At 39.7% G+C, this 18,394-nt stretch overlaps 1 protein-coding gene across 6 annotated transcripts in view; it reads left to right on the forward strand.

Annotated features, from left to right (window-relative positions):
* The window catches only part of LRFN2 (leucine rich repeat and fibronectin type III domain containing 2), a 322,235-nt gene that overhangs the window by 198,448 nt on the left and 105,393 nt on the right, over positions 1-18,394 (forward strand). For 5 of the 6 annotated variants that reach the window (XM_039337076.1, XM_039337075.1, XM_039337080.1 and 2 more), the window contains one exon: positions 10,619-10,821. The exons of the other annotated variant lie outside the window; for it this stretch is intronic. The gene's annotated coding sequence lies outside the window, so the exon portion shown is untranslated. The remainder of the gene's footprint in view (positions 1-10,618; positions 10,822-18,394) is intronic. 6 annotated transcript variants of the gene reach the window in all.

Here is an 18,394-nt window from a genome sequence, read left to right on the forward strand (position 1 = left end):
TACCTGAATCAAATGGCTCACGATGAGTAGATGCAGAATATCTGATCTGCCCTCCTTAGAAGTTAATAGATTTCCTTCATGGAGGGGAAGGAAGGAAGGAAGGAAGGAAGGAAGGAAGGAAGGAAGGAAGGAAGGAAGGAAGGAAGGAAGGAAGGAAGGAAGGATTATGATTATCATAATTACAAAAGTGATATTAATTGAATTGGCTTTCCTATGAGCAGGAGGGATCCATCCACTTTTGGTGCTAAAATGTCACTAAATATCCTCTAATATTGTTATGTCCTGAGCCTTGCAAGCAGGCTCGGGGCATTGCAGGCGGTCCCGGGCAGGTGCAAGCTGCCCAGGACCAGACAGGCTGTCGCCAGTACGTGTGCGCATGCAGATTGACCCGGGGAAGGCCTATAAAAGGAGGCCGAGAGTTTTGGGCATTGCCGCCATATTCCAATGTAAGCTGAACTGAAGAATAAAGGTTTCCTGAGAACTACAACTGCTTCTCGTGTCTTACCATTTCGCGACGGACTCAACACTGGTGGCGAAGGTGGGATGCCTTACATCGAAGAAGAGAAGGTGTAAGCTTACCTGAGTGAGTCCGGAGCGGCAGGAACGGTGTTGACTTGGCAGCTACCCACCAATCCAGCATGCATTCAGGGGTAGGCTGGCTGATAGACCCTTCCTGATACGAAATGGCGAAGATTGGAAGGCTTTCGGAATTCGACATCTCACATCCAGAGAGGTGGGAGTCCTACGTAGCCAGGGTGGAAAACTACCTCAAAGTGAACCAGGTGAGGGAAGAGAGCTTGAAGGCTGCCACCCTGTTGTGTGTTTGTGGTCAAGACGCATTCGAAATCGCTGAGAACCTCGCAGCACCTGTTCCTTTAGAGTCTGTCAGCTACGCAGATCTAAAGAAGTTACTGAAGGAGCACTTCCAACCCAAGATGTCCGTCATCGCGTGGCGCCACACCTTCGAGCAGAGGGATCAACGACCCGGAGAATCGGCCAAGGAGTACATCGCCGCACTGAGGAAAGCCGCCAAACATTGCGAGTTCAAGGACCTCGAAGAACGACTGAGGGACCGATTTGTGTGCGGGCTAAGGCATCGAGAGTTGCAACAGAGACTTTTCGCCAAGGAGGACTTGTCTTTCCAAGATGCCTTGAGAGAGGTCATCGCAGAAGAAGCAGCGGGCGGCACCATCAAAAACATGCGGCCGATCAGAAACAGTCCAGATGCCGCATCCGTGCACCAGGAAGAAGTCCAAAGAAACTCCGAGGAGGATCCGGATGAGGAAGTGGACCATCTCCACCCCACAAAGGAAGGAAAATCAAGAGGAAGCTCTTCAGCTCTCCCCAAGTGCATCGGTTGTGGAGGTCGCCACAAGAGAGCTGACTGCAAGTTCCGCTCCGCTATCTGCCGGAAAACAAGGACACATTGCAGCTGTGTGCCTGGGCCGTCAGAAGGTACAACCTCAGGAAGAATTGCGCCTGAAAGGTACCAGGGTCCCCAGCTAGAATAGGGTGGGGTTTTGTGCTTCACGAAGAAGCATCTACAGGACAGGCACACACAAGCCCATTAAGAAAAAGCTGTCACTTAAGGTGAAGCTACAAGGGGTTCCATTAACTATGGAACTGGACACGGGGTCTGCACTTTCGATCATTTCTATGCACACATTTAAGAAGATTTGTTCCGGCAGCAGAACCCAGGCCAAGTTGAGGCCTTCTGACATTGTGCTAATGGATTTTCAAAACTCCAGAGTGTGTGTTAAGGGGGAGGCCACCCTTAACGTACAGTATAAGGATTTTGAGGGTCCACTAGACCTGCTAGTAGTAGAGGGTGAACGAACGAGTCTCATAGGACTCGAGTGGTTTGAGGCCTTGGGGATACACGTCACAGGGCTCAACAGCCTACAAACACTCGACCTACAGGAAGTGTGCAAATAATTTGCAGACGTTTTCAGCCCCCAGCTGGGCATGTTCAAAGGACTCCCCGTGTCATTAAAGTTAGACCCCACGGTCACTCCCATTAGAATTAAAGCAAGAAGGGTCCCTTTTGCTTTAAAAAGTAAAATTGACACTGAGTTGGACAAACTGATCCAACAAGGAATTCTAGAACCTGTTAACTCCAGTCCATGGGAGACCCCCATTGTCACGCCTCTTAAGGCAAATGGGGACATTCGCATCTGTGCTGATTACAAATGCACTCTAAATAAGGCATTGCAGCAACATGCCTATCCTGTTCCTGTGGTCAGTCATATCCTGGCCTCCCTCAAGGGGGGGCGCGTTTTTGCAAAGCTTGACCTAGCTCAAGCATATCAACAGCTGCCTGTTATTGATGACGCTGCTATAGCTCAGACTATTGTGACCCACAGAGGGGCTTTCAAGGTAAAGAGACTTCAATTTGGAGTAAATGTCGCTCCTGAGATTTTCCAAAGCGTAATGGAAAACACACTATGGGGTATACCAGGGGTTTGCCCCTATTTTGATGATGTCTTAATTGCAGGAGACTCCACACACATTCTAGCTGAAAGGCTAAGGGCTGTCCTGTTAAGGTTCAGGAAAACGGGACTCAAATCAAGAAGGACAAATGTAAAATTGGGGTACCTTCTACTGAGTTTCTGGGGTTCAAAATTGATGCTGCTGGGATTCATCCTGCTGAATCCAAACTAAAAGCCATTATGCAAGCCCCTAGGCCAAAGTCTAAGTCCTGAGTTTCAGAGTTTCTGGTCTAAAAGGAACGAGTTGTCCACCTCTCAGGGTTGTCTGCTTTGGGGAAGCAGAGTTGTCATTCCCACCTCAATGAGGACTAGGGTCTTAGATTCCCTCCACGAGGGTCATCCTGGCATTGTACGAATGAAGGCTCTTGCACGCAGCCACTTGTGGTGGCCAGGTGTAGACAAAGACATAGAAGCTAAAGTGCATGCTTGCCACCTTTGTCAACGCTCACGCCCTGAAATGCTCCAAGCTCCTGTGCATAGATGGGAGAAAACACAGTCTCCATGGTCTAGGGTGCACATTGACTACGCTGGGCCCTTTCAGGGTCAATTCTTCTTGGTCCTCGTTGACAGCCATTCAAAATAGCTTGAAGTTGTACCTGTCTCTTCCACCACCACTTGAAAGACTATTCAGGTACTGAGGGGGATTTTTGCTGCACATGGGCTCCCAGACGTCATTGTGTCTGACAACGGCCCTCAATTCACTTCCTCCGAATTCCAAGCTTTTTTGCAGGCTAACATGATTCGTCATGCCACTTCTGCACCTTTCCACCTGTCCACCAATGGTATGGCTGAACACATGGTTCGCATCACCAAGGACGCCTTGAAGAGGCTCACCTACGGGGACTAGCATCACAGGTTGGCTGACTTTCTTCTTTCTTATCGCACCACACCGTCCACTTCTACAGGGAGAAGCCCAGCTGAACTTCGTTGGGGGCGCAAACTGACTACCAAGCTTGACCGGTTGCATCCGGACAGACTGCCTCCTTCTGTCTTACACCCCAGGGCACCTAGGCAACTACTTGTGGGTGCCCCGGTTTGGACTCGTAATTATGGGCCTGGTCATACATGGGTCCCCGCTTCTATATCCAGGGTCACAGGTCCTCTATCCTACGAGGTATCCCTGGACAATGGTTGTGTCCTGCGTTGGCACATTGACCAACTTCGCCCTAGACGGGACCTTCCCGCTGAGACTCCTGGGTCTTTTCCAGGGGGGGAGGGGGAGCCGTTTGGGCAAAGGGAGGGGCATGGAACGCTGCCCTTTACCAATGAGGGAGCCACAAACGGCCCATCCCAAAATTCCGCGAGCGCTCCAAACAGGAATTCTAGGAGCTTAACCAGTTATCATGCATTCACGCCTACTCCAGCCAGGGAGTCACCCCGGGGGTATGATCACTTTTCACCCATATCACTCAGTACTCCAGTCAGAGAGAATACCCGGGAGCATCCCAACAATCCATTCCCTGCAAGAGAACTGGCACACACTCCTTCTAGTTGGCCTGACTTCAACCCTGTCCCTAGAAGGGGGCAAACACACAGGGAGGTGGTCAAGGAACCAAATCCCGACTACAATGCTTCTGACTACACTCAGGGGACAACTGAGTTTTGGGACAGTACTGAAACCCACACAAGCCCGGACACAGAACGGGATTCAGGGGATAGACAGCCTCCTGACAGGTCTTGGACGGACCTAGGAGGTTCTACAGAAACGCCCAACAGTGACAGTCACTTAGAAGGGCCAGAGAGCCTACAGCTAGGCGGGACAACCAGGTCATACACTGGAAAAAGCCCTGGCCTGACGAGCCCGGTGGCAAGCAAGCAGGCCAGGCATTGGAGCACAGTCCTTGGGAGTCACCAAGGCATAACAAGGAGAACAGACACACATCACCCCTCAGTCAGGGGGTACCTGTCAGACACCCAGAGCTTAGGAGGTCACAGAGAGCAAGGAAATCTCCTAAGTACTTAGAGGATTACATAACACTATTGGCTAAACAGAGCCAGTAGAAGGGTAGAAACACTAAGGCAATGGAAACGGGGGGAACTCCGAACATTGGGGGAGCAGAACATTGTACTAAGAGTGGGTTGTGTATTATTATGGCATTGGTCGTAGTTATAGCCCGGGGGAAAGGGGTGTTATGTCCTGAGCCTTGCAAGCAGGCTCGGGGCATTGCAGGTGGTCCCGGGTAGGTGCAAGCTGCCCGGGACCAGACAGGCTGTCACCAGTACGTGTGCGCATGCGCGGGTGCTGGCGCACCAAAACGTAGCAGATTGACCCGAGGAAGGCCTATAAAAGGAGGCCGAGAGTTTTGGGTGTTGCCGCCATATTCCAATGTAAGCTGAACTGAAGAATAAAGGTTTCCTGAGAACTACAACTGCTTCTCGTGTCTTACCATTTCGCGACGGACTCAACAAATATGGTTGTGTATTCACACATGTTTGGCACTAGTGCATTGCAAGACAGTAAATTTCTTATGTCTGAGGAGTGTGTGGAAAAGCTAGAACTAGCTACATAAATAAGGAGAAGAAAACAGTAATATACGAAAAAAGAGAGAAAAAGCAGAGTTAAATTTAGTCAACTTAATCATATGTTTAAAATATGCATGTCTTCAAAGGCTTTCTCAAAAATTGACAAGAGTAAAACATAACCCTCTGATTGCACAGAGCACTATTTGATATATTACTTTTTAGCTGAGACTGACAGCTAGTATAAGCAATGCTGAAAAGTCAAAAATAGAGGAAATTAGAAACAGAAAATGTAACATTTGCCTTAACTTTTCAATGAGATGGTGCAAACCCTATGGAGGGATCTGACAGCTTTCTTTTCTCTCTCATTTCATTTTTGTTAATCTCAAATTATTTTCACCCCATTTATGAAGCAATTTGAGAATAGGGTAATTATTTTCTTTTTTAAAAAACAAATCTTTTATTGGTTATGGGCAAGAAAGCTAAATCTTTTCTTCCAGGACCTTTTTTTTTCAGATAATTATGTCCCTTTGAGATAAAAGTTAACAGTACATTTACTGTAACATTAAAAATGGAAAGGAAGCTTCATTCTGTGTACTTAATGAAATATGCAGTTTTCACTAAGAACGACAAGCTATGTGTAGACATGATGTGGCTCAAAAATACTCTGTGTGACATAAGGAATAAATAATTCTATGTGATATATAATTAAATAATGTAATATAGATCACATAATTAATATGAAACATGTAACTCTATTCAACTGATAAAATTAATGATAATAATCCCCAAACCCAAAGACTTCCAAATAAAAGTAGAATGACTAAAGCAAAAAATACCAATAGTGATAGGTGCCTTGGGTGTAATCCCAAGCCATCTTAAACACTATTTGAACACCATTGGCATTGACAAAATCACCATCAGTCAATTGCAAAAGGCAGCTTTACTTGGAACAGCTTATATCTTGTAAAGGTACTGTACCTTTAGTAACATCAAATGACAAATCAGCCCATCTAGATTCTTGAGAAAGACCTGATAGCTGGATAAAAATGTCTAATTCAGTCTAAATATCTAGTTGACTGTGTGATGAACCATAATAATAATAGATTAGAATTTATCAATTCATACTAAATATTTGATATAATTAGATATATTAATTATAGTCATTTAGATTATAATTAATTTTTCATTCACCAGCAATGGAAATTAAATCATTTTTAGTTTTTGTTTAAACCTCACCCAGCAACTGCATACTATTCACATGTTCAATACAGTCCTTGGCATAGACAAAGAGATATGCCCTTTGATAAAATACACTAAATAAATGCCTGATATCCTATGGCATATTTAATGGACCCTCATTGGATATCCTCCCTTACTGTAGTTAAACATAATTTTAACAGTTAGTAATTCCATCTCCATACATCAAACATTCTTCTTTCTACACAACAAGCAGACTAATTTGCCTCATTAAGATGCTTTTCCTTGTTTACTTGTAATATGAAGGCTTAACTGCTGGATTTACAGATGTTTTTTGCGAGTATATCTGAACATGGAGTGAGAGAGTGTGTGGGATGGATGAGTATGAATAAAGGCACTGATGCCTTTGGTCTTGTCCATCATCATAAGCCCTTCTGCATCCATGATAAAGAGTGGTCCATTAGATGACAATGCTTAACTGACTAAGAATGAAAGAAATTCATAACAAAATACATTATAAAATAAAATGAATATGCACTGATTTTGCATATGAATGAAATGCAAATATTTTAGCTTTCACTGATAGAGAAAAAGAATTCTTGTCCACATCAAAGATGCGTTGACAATGTTCAAACAAAGGAGAGTATTTTATGCTTTTCCACTTTCTTCTATTGTACTTCAACACCTCTATTCCAAAAAATTATTTGCTTTTTAAAATCATAAATAACAAGTATATGTTGTTCTCATCATTTTTCAATTAAGGTTGCTGTTGAAAATAGTTTTAATTAAAATACTACCAACTGGAAGAACAAAATACCAAAACAAAACTAAAACAGACTAGACCAAAAAACAAAAAAACAAAATACTGTATGTTTGAATTCTTGAAAAGTGAGCATAATTTTATTTATAGTTTTATACTTAAATTTCTTCATTTTCTAGACTTACATTATACTGAAATATAATGTCATTTCAAAATTATTATGATAAAAAATGGTGAAAGGCTGGAAAATGCTATGAATAGAATGACTTAAAAAAATGATCATCCTGAGCCTCATTGTGCCAGCCTGATAGATGTTCAGGCCCTCTAAGAGCAGGGCACCATCTTCAAAATGTTTGGTCTTTTCCTCTTTACTTTCTCCACCCCCAGTGGTGTGATATGTGGGTGCAAGGGTGCATCAGAATCAGATCTGCACCTGAAGCTGTTTGTGCCATTCAATAAACTCACAGCTGGGTATAAATCTTCACATTGCAATTACTCTGGGGAGATAGACAGAGAAAGGCCATCAGCTTCACATAGGCATCAGTTTTGTTTTTCAGCTGATGTTCTGAATTGTTGTGAACACTTTCTTGCTAGGACTCACATTAGTTTGGTTCCCTCGGGGAAGGGGGGAAAGGAAATACAGCCAAATATCCATGCTGCTCTCAAGGTCAACCAGTTTTATTAGTGGATTATTCAGGAACTTATTCTCAGATCAGCCTATTCAGAATAGTAGTATGTCAGGAAATACACTGGGGTTTCTGCTCCTGGTGTGAAGACAATGTTTCTGCCAGTATGGAAAATGGATTTTGTAAGCTACCTGGAGTTTGCTGAGGTGGATGGTTGTAACAAATTTTAATAATAATAAATTAATATCATTAATAATCATATTTTCAGAAAGTGAGTAAAGTGATCTGATAACAAGAATGCTAATGGAAAGGGTGTTAATATGAAGCAACAAGGGCAAAAAAGGCAGATTATCGTAAAGCAGGAGAAGCTTGTTTATAAAATGTGACTGGAAACATGGGTTTTGATGGACAGAAAGCTGGATTTCAAATGACTTATAAAACACTAATGTGATCCTACAACCTTGTTAGTGCTGTCTGTTTTACCTAATTCAGCAGCTGATAGCATCAGAGGACAATACATTGCTTTCCCTAGTGATGCCGGACTAGTCTGAAGGATGTTGTTTCTGTCTTGCCTTGGTTTGCAGGATGTTTTCTTTTTTCCTCTTTTAATACTAAGGTAACAGGGACAAATAGTGTTTTGGGCAGGTACATTATGCTGGGTAGTTTAAGGATAACATCAGAATTTATTGTAGTTCATCATGTACACTGTTGTGTGCTCAGCTAGGTTCAATTGTCACAGAGTTCCAAAGCATACCTACTCTATCATTGTCTTCAGTGCAGAAATAAGCACTTACATATAGCAGTGACTGCTTTTCTAAACCCAAAACAATAGAGCCATCATGAGCAAAGCTAGAATGGAGCTCAAGGTTCTTCGTTTTCTGGTTGCCAATATATTCTGAAAGCAATTACAGGTACAGCTAAACTTACAACCATAATGGAGCCCATCATAATTTCCATTATCGACCATGATGGCTGTAAGTCAAGGCACTCACCAACCTGACTTTACAATCTGGTTTTGCAGCAATTGTTAAGTGAATGTGGTAGTTATAAAGCAATTATATTAATTTATTCATTCCTATGGGTGTTTTTTTTTTGGCAAAAATCAGCTGAAAAGCTTGAGAACAGCAAAAAAAAAAAAAAGTAAATTGCAGTCACATGAATGTGGAACATTACAACCAGCCATAAAAGTGAGCAAGGACCCAAAATGTAATCATGCAAAACAGAGGTATGTTTGCCACTGTCAGAATTCTAGAACCTTTTATTGGGTCTGGCATAACTTTGAATGGTCACTAAATGACCAGTTGTTGCGCAAGGACTACCGGTACAGCAATGTTCAGGTTGCATAAATTCTCAGATTACCTGAAGCTCTCCCATATGTATACATTACAAAATATCCTTTTAACACAAATTCCTGAGTCCTGTATTTCACACTATGCCAATGAATAGGGTATATTTGTGTGTGCATCTACATAGTGTAATTGATAAGCATTTATTTCAAAAACAAGTGTAATCTGCATATTGTGAGCATGATGTTTTCTCCACATACAAGAGGAATATTCTGCTATTTCATGCTGAGAGAAAATAATACAACAGAATTAGTAAAGACTGACTTAAATCCCTTAGAGAAAAAAGACATATGATAACAATGTAGTAGCTAGCCTTCTTATTGTTGTGGATAAAAGTCTTGTTTAAAATTATTGCTTTGCTAGAAGCTACACAATGACTGCATGATATGTAGTGGATAATTCTGAAATAAAATCTAATCCTGACCGTTGAAAGTAAAAGATCACTAACAGATCTAAATATTCAGTCTGCTATACAAATGCAACTACTTCCATTACAGACTCCATGTTATCATAAAAGGAGAAAATTGTAAGTTGCATCTAAGAGACAGATGCATTTTGTATGCATTATGAAATGACAGAACTAGTGTTAAGTACAGTCAATGACTGGTGACATGCATGGGAAGAAATATAAATAATCATGATGAGCTGCCATACAGAAGAGTTGTATGGAAATGCTATCTATGAAGAGCTTTGCTATTCTGAAAAGTAATACGTCTAAATGCTATTACGATTAGGCCTTCGTAGGGCAGTTTGGATTCCCCTCAGCAAAATGTCATGCCATGGAAGCAAAGTGACTCTCCTGAGGCCAAAAAGTGATGTGATTTGCCTCCTCTGACTATTGCAAATACCAGTCAAGGCAGACCAGCCAAGGGATGCAGCTTCATCAGAATGAAGCACCCTCTCAAAGATCTATACAGCTTGCTTTACTATACAAGCTCTTTGTGCTGATGTGAAGTGGAGATATCAATAGATTTATTTTCCAGCTTGAGCTTGCTGATAATTATCTACACGGCCTAGGTGTTTTACTGAAACAACCAGTGATTGGTATGCTCAAGCTGGCAGAAGTGCTGTTTGCTAATATGAGAAATGAAACAGACCAGACTCAGAAAAAGGCTTTAGTCAATTGTGCTTGCATTGTGAAATTGATGTAGCATACAAATGAGCAATAATTCCAATATCTGAAACCATTCCTTCAATATATTACCCAGAGATATAACTGTTCTCTTATTTTACTAACATAATTTATTGGCCTTCTCTTCTTCTCTGAATATCCTTTTGTTTATACCAATATAAGCATGGAGAACATAAAGATAATGTTTTCATCATCAGTGAGTAAGAAAAGAAATTACCTATCAAATTATCTTATCCTGAAACTATTAAAAAAAAAAGGATTTCCAGTGCCTAGGATCAGTTATCGCTGTCACATTTTCTGTTCATGTTCTGTTGTCTTTAAATAATGCCTACCCACACAATTGCTGAAGTGAAGTATGTAGGTACAAAGCTATCCAACTTGCTTCATTACAAAATCTTCAGCTCAGAAAGTAGCCTAAGCCATTTTATACAGAACTTGAGGAAGCTCGGCGTTAGGGTTGTGTGTTTCTTTTATGTTTTCTATACTTCTACTTAAAAAACAGTTCAGACATTCAAAATATTTCATGCACTAGGGTATTACTTTTATGGATCCTGTAATGGTATGTCCCTGCTATGATTTTTTTTGTTTGTTTGCTTTCCACACAGATAGACTCAAGACAACAGATTGCAAGTAACTTTCAACACATGCATTTGCAAGCATACAAATTCCAATAGAGAGAGGTGAAACAGGCTGATCTTTTGTGGAAAGTAGGAGGGAAGGATGTCATGCTTCGCCCAAAGGCCTATCTGGAAATTCCCACCACCCCTTTAGGTGACAACAACCACAGTGGCAGTGACTGTCTTTCAAGGTGAGTGTCACATGTCTTCCCAAGGGTGTTTCCAGGTCTAATATCACATTTCACTGTGTTCAATTCTGTTCCGTTAAGCTCTCATCACAAAAACAGAACTGATCTCTCCAGATCATTTGTGCTTATTCCTCAAGAGCGTCTTGAGTCACCATCATCATCATCCTACTGCAAATGGTCTTACCATCTCTTTTTTTTTAACCAAATTCTACAATATCTGCAGTAATATTTCCCTGTTGGTAAGAAATATCCATGTCAAACTCCAGATTAGTTGAAGAATTTTGTGCAAAATAAAAAAGATACTTATAAAATATAAAAGATGCTCTTGCCTCTTTAAAAAAAAAATCAGTGAAGGCATTTCAGCAAGGATGAACATCATGCCTACATTCTTGAAAGTAAAGTTAACAGAAAGACATAAAAATGTTATTTAATTGTCAGGATTTCCACACACACAAACACACATACACGCACACTTCTAAACCATAGTTCAGATTTATTTGAGAGATCAATGCAAACTAATATCATATAGTGAAATGGGGAAAAACAGGTTGTTGATTTGTATACATAAACATTTTCTGGGTTTAAAATCAAAATGCTTATTATTTCTTCCTATTTGAAGCTGATGTTTTATGAAAATAATAGAAATACGATAACAGGGTTTTATTTCCTTCTTATTTTTCATTAATATTTTAGAAATACATTAAATGAAACAAATAAAAATTCCTGTTAGGAAATATAAATATATTTTCTGTCTGCATTCAGTCAACCCTGCCCACAGCCACACTGATGAGCGAAGACATTAACTCCCAGACCTTTTAACATTCAGCTACAATGTTACCTTGTTTTGCCTCTTTGGAAAATGTCAACAAATGTCACTCAACATCTTATACTTTGCTTTATTGTATTTTGACATTATTTAATGTACACCCAGGAGTGTCAACTCAATTAATGAGGAAAGTAGAACAACAAATAAAACAAGATAAATCTTTTGTCTAAGAATGTAAAGTTCCAAATTTCAAGCCAGAATATCCATTTGCAGAGAGGGTAGCAGTATGTAGTTTGCTGTGTTCTAGCATATTCTAGTCTTTTTAAGGAAATGTATAAGAAGCAGGCAATGTTTAACGTAAGAATCTTCAGGAAATATCATTAGGAAAAAGTATTTGGAATACCGTAGCTTTCCTTGTGCAGACTTCACAAAGATATCTCCCAAGAGATGCTAAGTTATACCTTGTGCTGTAATGCATTGTACAATGATACTGCTGCTTGCTTACTACTGCAGAGGCCATTTCCAAATGAGTAGTGGTTTAAAGTACCAAAGTAAAAACTGAGAGACTGTGGGTTCTAGCCCTATCTTAGACATGAAGCCAACTGAGTGAGTTTGGACCAGACATTCTCTATTAGCCCTAGGAAGAAAGCAATGACAAATCACTTCCCAAAAAATGTTGCTATGAAAATTTCATAGATCAGTTCATGTAGTCACTCCATTTCCAAAGTTCTGGACATCTCCAGAAACATCCTTAAGATCTATAATTGGGCTGCCTCTTCACATGGACATTTAGAAGACCTGAACAGTCCAGTGGTGATTCTAAGGAAAACTGAATGTTGGCCTAAGTGTCCACATGGAAGCCTTTTTCAGATTTCCATGCACAAAACTTTGAGGGGAATGAGAGAAGAAAATGAGAGAAAGAGAAGGAATATGAATTACAGTGCTACTTCCTTTCATTTTTTCAGCTCAGTTTCTGAATAATAACATTGAAATGGCATTTTAATGAAATATGAGCAGTAAGGAATGATTTCCCAAGCAGGCTAGAATCACTAAGAAGATTCTCTGATTCCCCTTTCAAAAAGAGAACCCTTGCTGGTATATTTGGATGGATGGCTTAAAGGAAAGCAATTTTAAAATGTAAATGTTGTAAAGTGATATTTTTACTTGTTCTCTGATATATATATATTTAATTTTTTAAGGAGTCATGTTAAAAAACATTGTTTTAAGATAGTTTTCTAGTTACTTTTTTATTAACCTTGAAGGTTAGGCTGAATTTTTCATAAGAATTTTTTAAAAATATTTGAAAGGCTACATTTTTATGACCATATTGAAAAAAAGTCTACTGGAAAGAAAATTTCTAATTTGAAGGCCATGTATCTTGTATCTTCCACATCCTTCCTTTTGATGTTTTCAAAGAAAAATATGCAACATGTTCAAACAAGTATTTATCTCAACAAAAACCAATATTGCACGTTATAGACCTTACAAGTATATATTTGTTTATATCATTCATAATTGTTATAATTAGTATATTATTCTTCTGTTTCTAGATATCCACAGTTGCAACATATTTGTATTTATTATTGACTGACCTCATATTTACTGTTTTGTTAGAGCTTGCTAAGTGTCCTCTGGCATTCATGGACTATAAAAATCTTCTCTAAATTTATCTCAAGTTTTAATATCCCAGATGAATAGATTTACAGTATTTCCAAATCAATGTGTTATGTTAGGGAGACAGAAAAACTGTAGCATGATGGAAATAATAACATGAAGGGTCCTTGGTCGTATCTCAGCTTGATTGTTTTCTTATAGAAGTTTCATTTCCCAAAGTAAGTAATAGCATCAGTGTTAGTAGGGAGTGGGGTTTGCTCTCAATTTACTCACTTTCACTTTTTACTAGCACTAATGATGTTACTTAGTTTGAGTAATGAAACGTGTGCAAGAGAAATGTAGGAATAAATCAAAACAACAACAACAATGTTTACCTGAAGAACCAACATGTCCCTATTCATTTCTGCAACTCAACAAAATAATCAAATGAACATTGATAAAGCATTGCACAAACAAACAAACAAACAACAAAAGCAGCCTGTGTTGGGTGACTGAGTTCTTCTGCTAAGCCAAAGAAGAGGAAACTCAGCATCATAAGTACAGCTACTTGTATAAATTATGAATATCCCAATACACATGTGAAAATGGATGCATCAATAATAGTTATAATACCTAGAAATATGCACATCTCATCCCAGCAGGAAATTCCAATTAGATAACGTGTACTTGCTGCGTAGATTTCTTTGATGCTAACAGATGATGAACAATGCCAAGGCTCCTACTTTCCTTTCTTATGGTTCTTTAAACTGACCTTAGACTGCATTTCTGTCTGAGCATTACTTTTTTAAAGCAAGAAACATGGTCTTCCAGATAAATGAGACTCGGCACATTTTGTGGGTGTAATATCCTATTAATGTGCAGAAGCTCATCAGTAAAATAATACAGAAGAAAAATGCTGATGCATCTTGCATGCAAAGATAGCTTTCTTAAGGTTGCTGTGTTAACATTCATTTGTATACCATGAATTTGGGAGGGTGAAGTACAGAAATGTACAGTAGGAATTGAAAGCAGGGTGAAACATGTTACAATGGTAGATTTAATTTTGAAATGAAATGTATATAACTAGTAAGTAAGCATATTTTTCCCAGTACTGTAGATGCAATTGGGTTATATTAAATGAAGTTATTATCATCAGTAAAGATGACATTCAATAACTGAACTGATCACAAGAGTCCAGAAAGAGAAAAAACAAGCTCCAACAGAGATCACTAAGCACAAATGTTGAATTACAGAACACTAGAACTGGCATTTCCTTTCAGCAGAAAGACCAAAAGCTCAAGACTGAAAGTTAGTCTGAGATGGAAGATGGACTGATTTTGATGATGCCCCAAGGAATTTTGTTGCAAAAAGATAGGACAATCTATGGAAGAACAGAACTGCAAATCTTTAGATCAGTAATTGTTGCAGAGAAATCTGTTTTTCATTCATTCATAGGCTGGCCTGATCCATGATAGTGACCTTTGAGAAAATGTCAAAATGCTAAAAGGAGGTGTGTCTTAATCAGCTACTCGATGTTAATGAACATCATCATATCAATGAAAAGTAATATAAATAGATAACTTCCCAGGTTCTTTTTTCTACCATATGCATTTAGTTGATATTTTAATAAATGCATTAAACTGCTGTCTAGCACCAGTTTCACCTTTTTTTATGTGGATGTCTCTGAGCTTTGCACCATCAAATTACAGCCTTGGGTTTTGTTTGGGAGAATGACCACCTGCCTAGAAAAAGGACTAAGGAAGCTGGAATTGGGGCAGTTTCAGAGGAAGGTAAAGAATCTTTGCAGAATGAGCCTATTGATCTGTCATACCCATCTTGTTAGCCCTTTTGTGAATATGTAAAGCCATTGTGGCATCTCCAAATGATTGTCTAGGTCATAAAGGCTAGAAGATGTACTGGAAAAAGACATGCATGTTTGTTTTGTCTTCTTGTGCTCTATTATAAAATATAAATAGCGAGTTGCAGAACATTTATGTTGCCTTTGCAGTAGAACAGGGGTTTTCAAACTTGGTGCTTTTATGACTCATGGACTTCAACTCCCGGAATTCCTCAGCCAGTGTGCCTGGCTGAGGAATTCTGGGAGTTGAAGTCCATGAGTCATAAAAAGGCTGAGTTTGAAGACCCCTGTAATAGAAGATCTGAAAAGATAAAGAGTGCAACTCATACATGCTTTGCTTTAAGGATACTTTTTTTTTAAAAAAAAAAAACCTAAAAGACTCCAGAGGAAATATGTAATTTGGAGGAGACAGAATTGAGGTTGACTGATTTATTTTTCCTGGGATGGGCAAAACCTCCAAAATCTAGATTGGATTTTAAAACAAAACAATCAAATAGTTTTGTCATAGCCCACCCCTTTTCCCATATCCAATTCTAATTGAGGACATGCTTCTTTGTCTGCATGGTCATGTTGCTATGTTCCACTAAGGAAAGAGGAAGGAGAGAAAGATCAGGAGCAGATTGTAAAGCACAAATTGGTTCTATTGATGAAAATGGGACAGAGATATAACAGAGATCTTTTGTCGCTTCTTCTTGAACTTTGCTCTCCAATTCATCTCATGCCTGTCTTTGACAGAGAATAAATCCCACGTATATTGGGTGAAGAATCATGCTGGAATAAGATTGAACTATTATCATTTTTCATGCTTTGGAAGCAGTACTGGGCAACCATTTGGTACTGCACTGGAAAAAAGGAGTTCCTTTTTCTACTTTCTTTTGATGTAAAAGAAAACAGGATAAATTCTTCTCTTTTTATGACCTACATTGATGATGATAATGAGGACAAGGATTCCACAGTGAGCAGGCATCAGCTATCAAGGCTCTGAAGAAAAATATACTGGTGTAGGCTTTCAAAGCCAGTATCTGTTGGGTAGTGATAAAAAACTGATATTTTACCAGCAACTATGGCTGGCATCTTCAGAGGCAGAGACCATCTTGGAGAAAACACCGGGATACCTGTTATCTAGACCAGGGCTTTTCAACCTTTTCACAGATCGTACCACTTTCTGTGAATATGACAATATTTGAATACCACCAATGCTTAGCAAGGTGTCAAAAACTTGATGAAAAAACTAAACTTAAAAAAAGGAGGGGGATTTTGGGTTTTACTGATTAGATTCATTTGTTGTTATAGAAATGGCTAGTTTACAATATGGAAAAGTAAAAAGTTGAGGTTCGGTGTTAATGCTAATTTCTACTGCAACAGAGAAAGTCTGTTCTTTTTCCCTTCTCCCCCTCACTTTTTCCCCCTTTTTCCTCTCCACTGTGTCCTACTATTTGCTTTTGTATTTTTATATTTTATTCTATAATCTAATAAAATATTACAAACTGTAGGAAAAAAAGAAAAAAAGTACCAGTTTTAATTTGTTTGGCAGCTGTTCCTTTGCTGAATCACTTTCCCTTTGCACTGAAAAATGTATGATGAATTTATCCATGTTTATTAATATGCACCACTACCAGCTAGGTCAGGGGTCTTCAAACTTGGCACTTTTAAGACTTGTGGACTTCAACTCCTAGAATTCCTCAGCCATAATGGAGGAATTCTGGCAGTTGAAGTCCACAGGTCTTAAAGTTGCTAAGTTTGTAGACCCCTGAGCTAACTGGTCAGCCCTTCTTCCTCTTTCCCTTTTGAGCTCTTTCCACAGTGTAGTAAGAATGCACCCCCCAATCCCTTCTCTGCACCCTTAAATACATAGGAATCAAGTGCAAAGCAAGAAAGGCTCACAAAATAAAGAAACACATAAACTCCATTTTTTCTCTCTTTAAACTGTCTAAGGCATGTCACATGTCACAACATTGCAACTCAAGACTGAAAGGCTCCAGCAATTGTGAAAAGCTTTAGCCTTAAATTAAGCCTGTTTACCTTCAAAGAAAACTTTCTAAAAACCATAGACAGACTCAAGATAAGGGGGTAAAAATAATTATATTTGTTTAAAGAGTTTAAACCTATGGAAGTCAACACTTTGGACTCATTGCTAGCCTAAAATACAAACTAAAATATTCCATTAATCAAAGCACACAAAGGAGTCTCTGAATTACAAAACACTGTAAAAACTGTACAAAAATCCTTATGATAACCCAATCAAGCTGCCAACTGATCCAGAACCCATCTCCTTTCCGACATGCCAGCTTTTCATTTCATCAGCGGTGATTGCATTCTCCTGGCTGGAGAAAACGAACCACGGGATTTTTTTCTTCCAGCAACAGCTGCTGCTTCTCTGTCCCTGTTTCCTCCCTGCCTGTTGATCTCTCCTCTTTCCCTGTTGTCTTTTTTTCACTTTTCCACCCAAACCAACTCCTTTTATAACTTCTCCTCTCCTTCCCCCCCTTTTTCTTCATTTCATCTCCAGCTCTGCACTGCTTCCTGAAGTGCCAATCAGCTGGAGCAAATCAGCTGGAACCCTGCCAGTTCCTGGGGCTTCTGCTGAGCCCAGACAGTCCTGCAGCTTCAGCTGCCTCTCCCTCAGGCTTGGTTCACTTCTGCTCATTCCCTCCCCTGCTACACTTGGCTAGCAGTTGCGTATCACCTGCCACGTGGCAAAGTTCCACCGGTTGAAAAGCCCTGATCTAGACCACAGTCCACAAAATCCTGAAGCCCAACATTGCTGTCCAAAGGAAAAATCCATTGCTCATCTTTTTTTCCTTTTTTTTTCGCGGGTGTTTGTATGTAGGTCTTTGGTTATTCGGGTTTTCTCCCACGTAAAATTGGAAGTGTCTTGGCGACGTTTCGACGAAGTCTCATTCGTCATCTTCAGGCTGGTGCTTTCGGCTTCGTGCTTTGAGCAGCAATGTGTGGTCTTAGCTGTTTATTCCTTTTAACTGCCAGTGGGGGTATGAACTGATTGGGTGGGAGCTTGGCTGTGTTCTGATTGGGTGGAGGTGTGTTCTGAATGGTTAGGGGCTTGGCTGTGCTCTGATTGGCTGATATATATATATATATCAGGTGTTCATTTCATAAAGTCTTGTGCTATAAAAGCTTCTGGTTCACTTGCTTTTCTTAAGTTAGGTGGGGGTTTTCCATTAATTCCCAGGCTACCAGCTGAATTGGGAATTGGAAAAACATTGTGGAAGAAAGTAATGATAGATCACTTTCATATTATTGCCAAGAAAATTGCATAGAAATATCCATGCAGTCACTACAGTAGAAGCAAAGAATTCTTCAAGAAAACCCCCACCTAACTTAAGAAAAGCAAGTGAACC

Source organism: Crotalus tigris, unplaced genomic scaffold (assembly GCF_016545835.1).
Source record: "Crotalus tigris isolate CLP2741 ecotype Arizona unplaced genomic scaffold, ASM1654583v1 scf7180000017668.6805642782:7212621, whole genome shotgun sequence".
Lineage (NCBI taxonomy): Eukaryota > Metazoa > Chordata > Lepidosauria > Squamata > Viperidae > Crotalus > Crotalus tigris.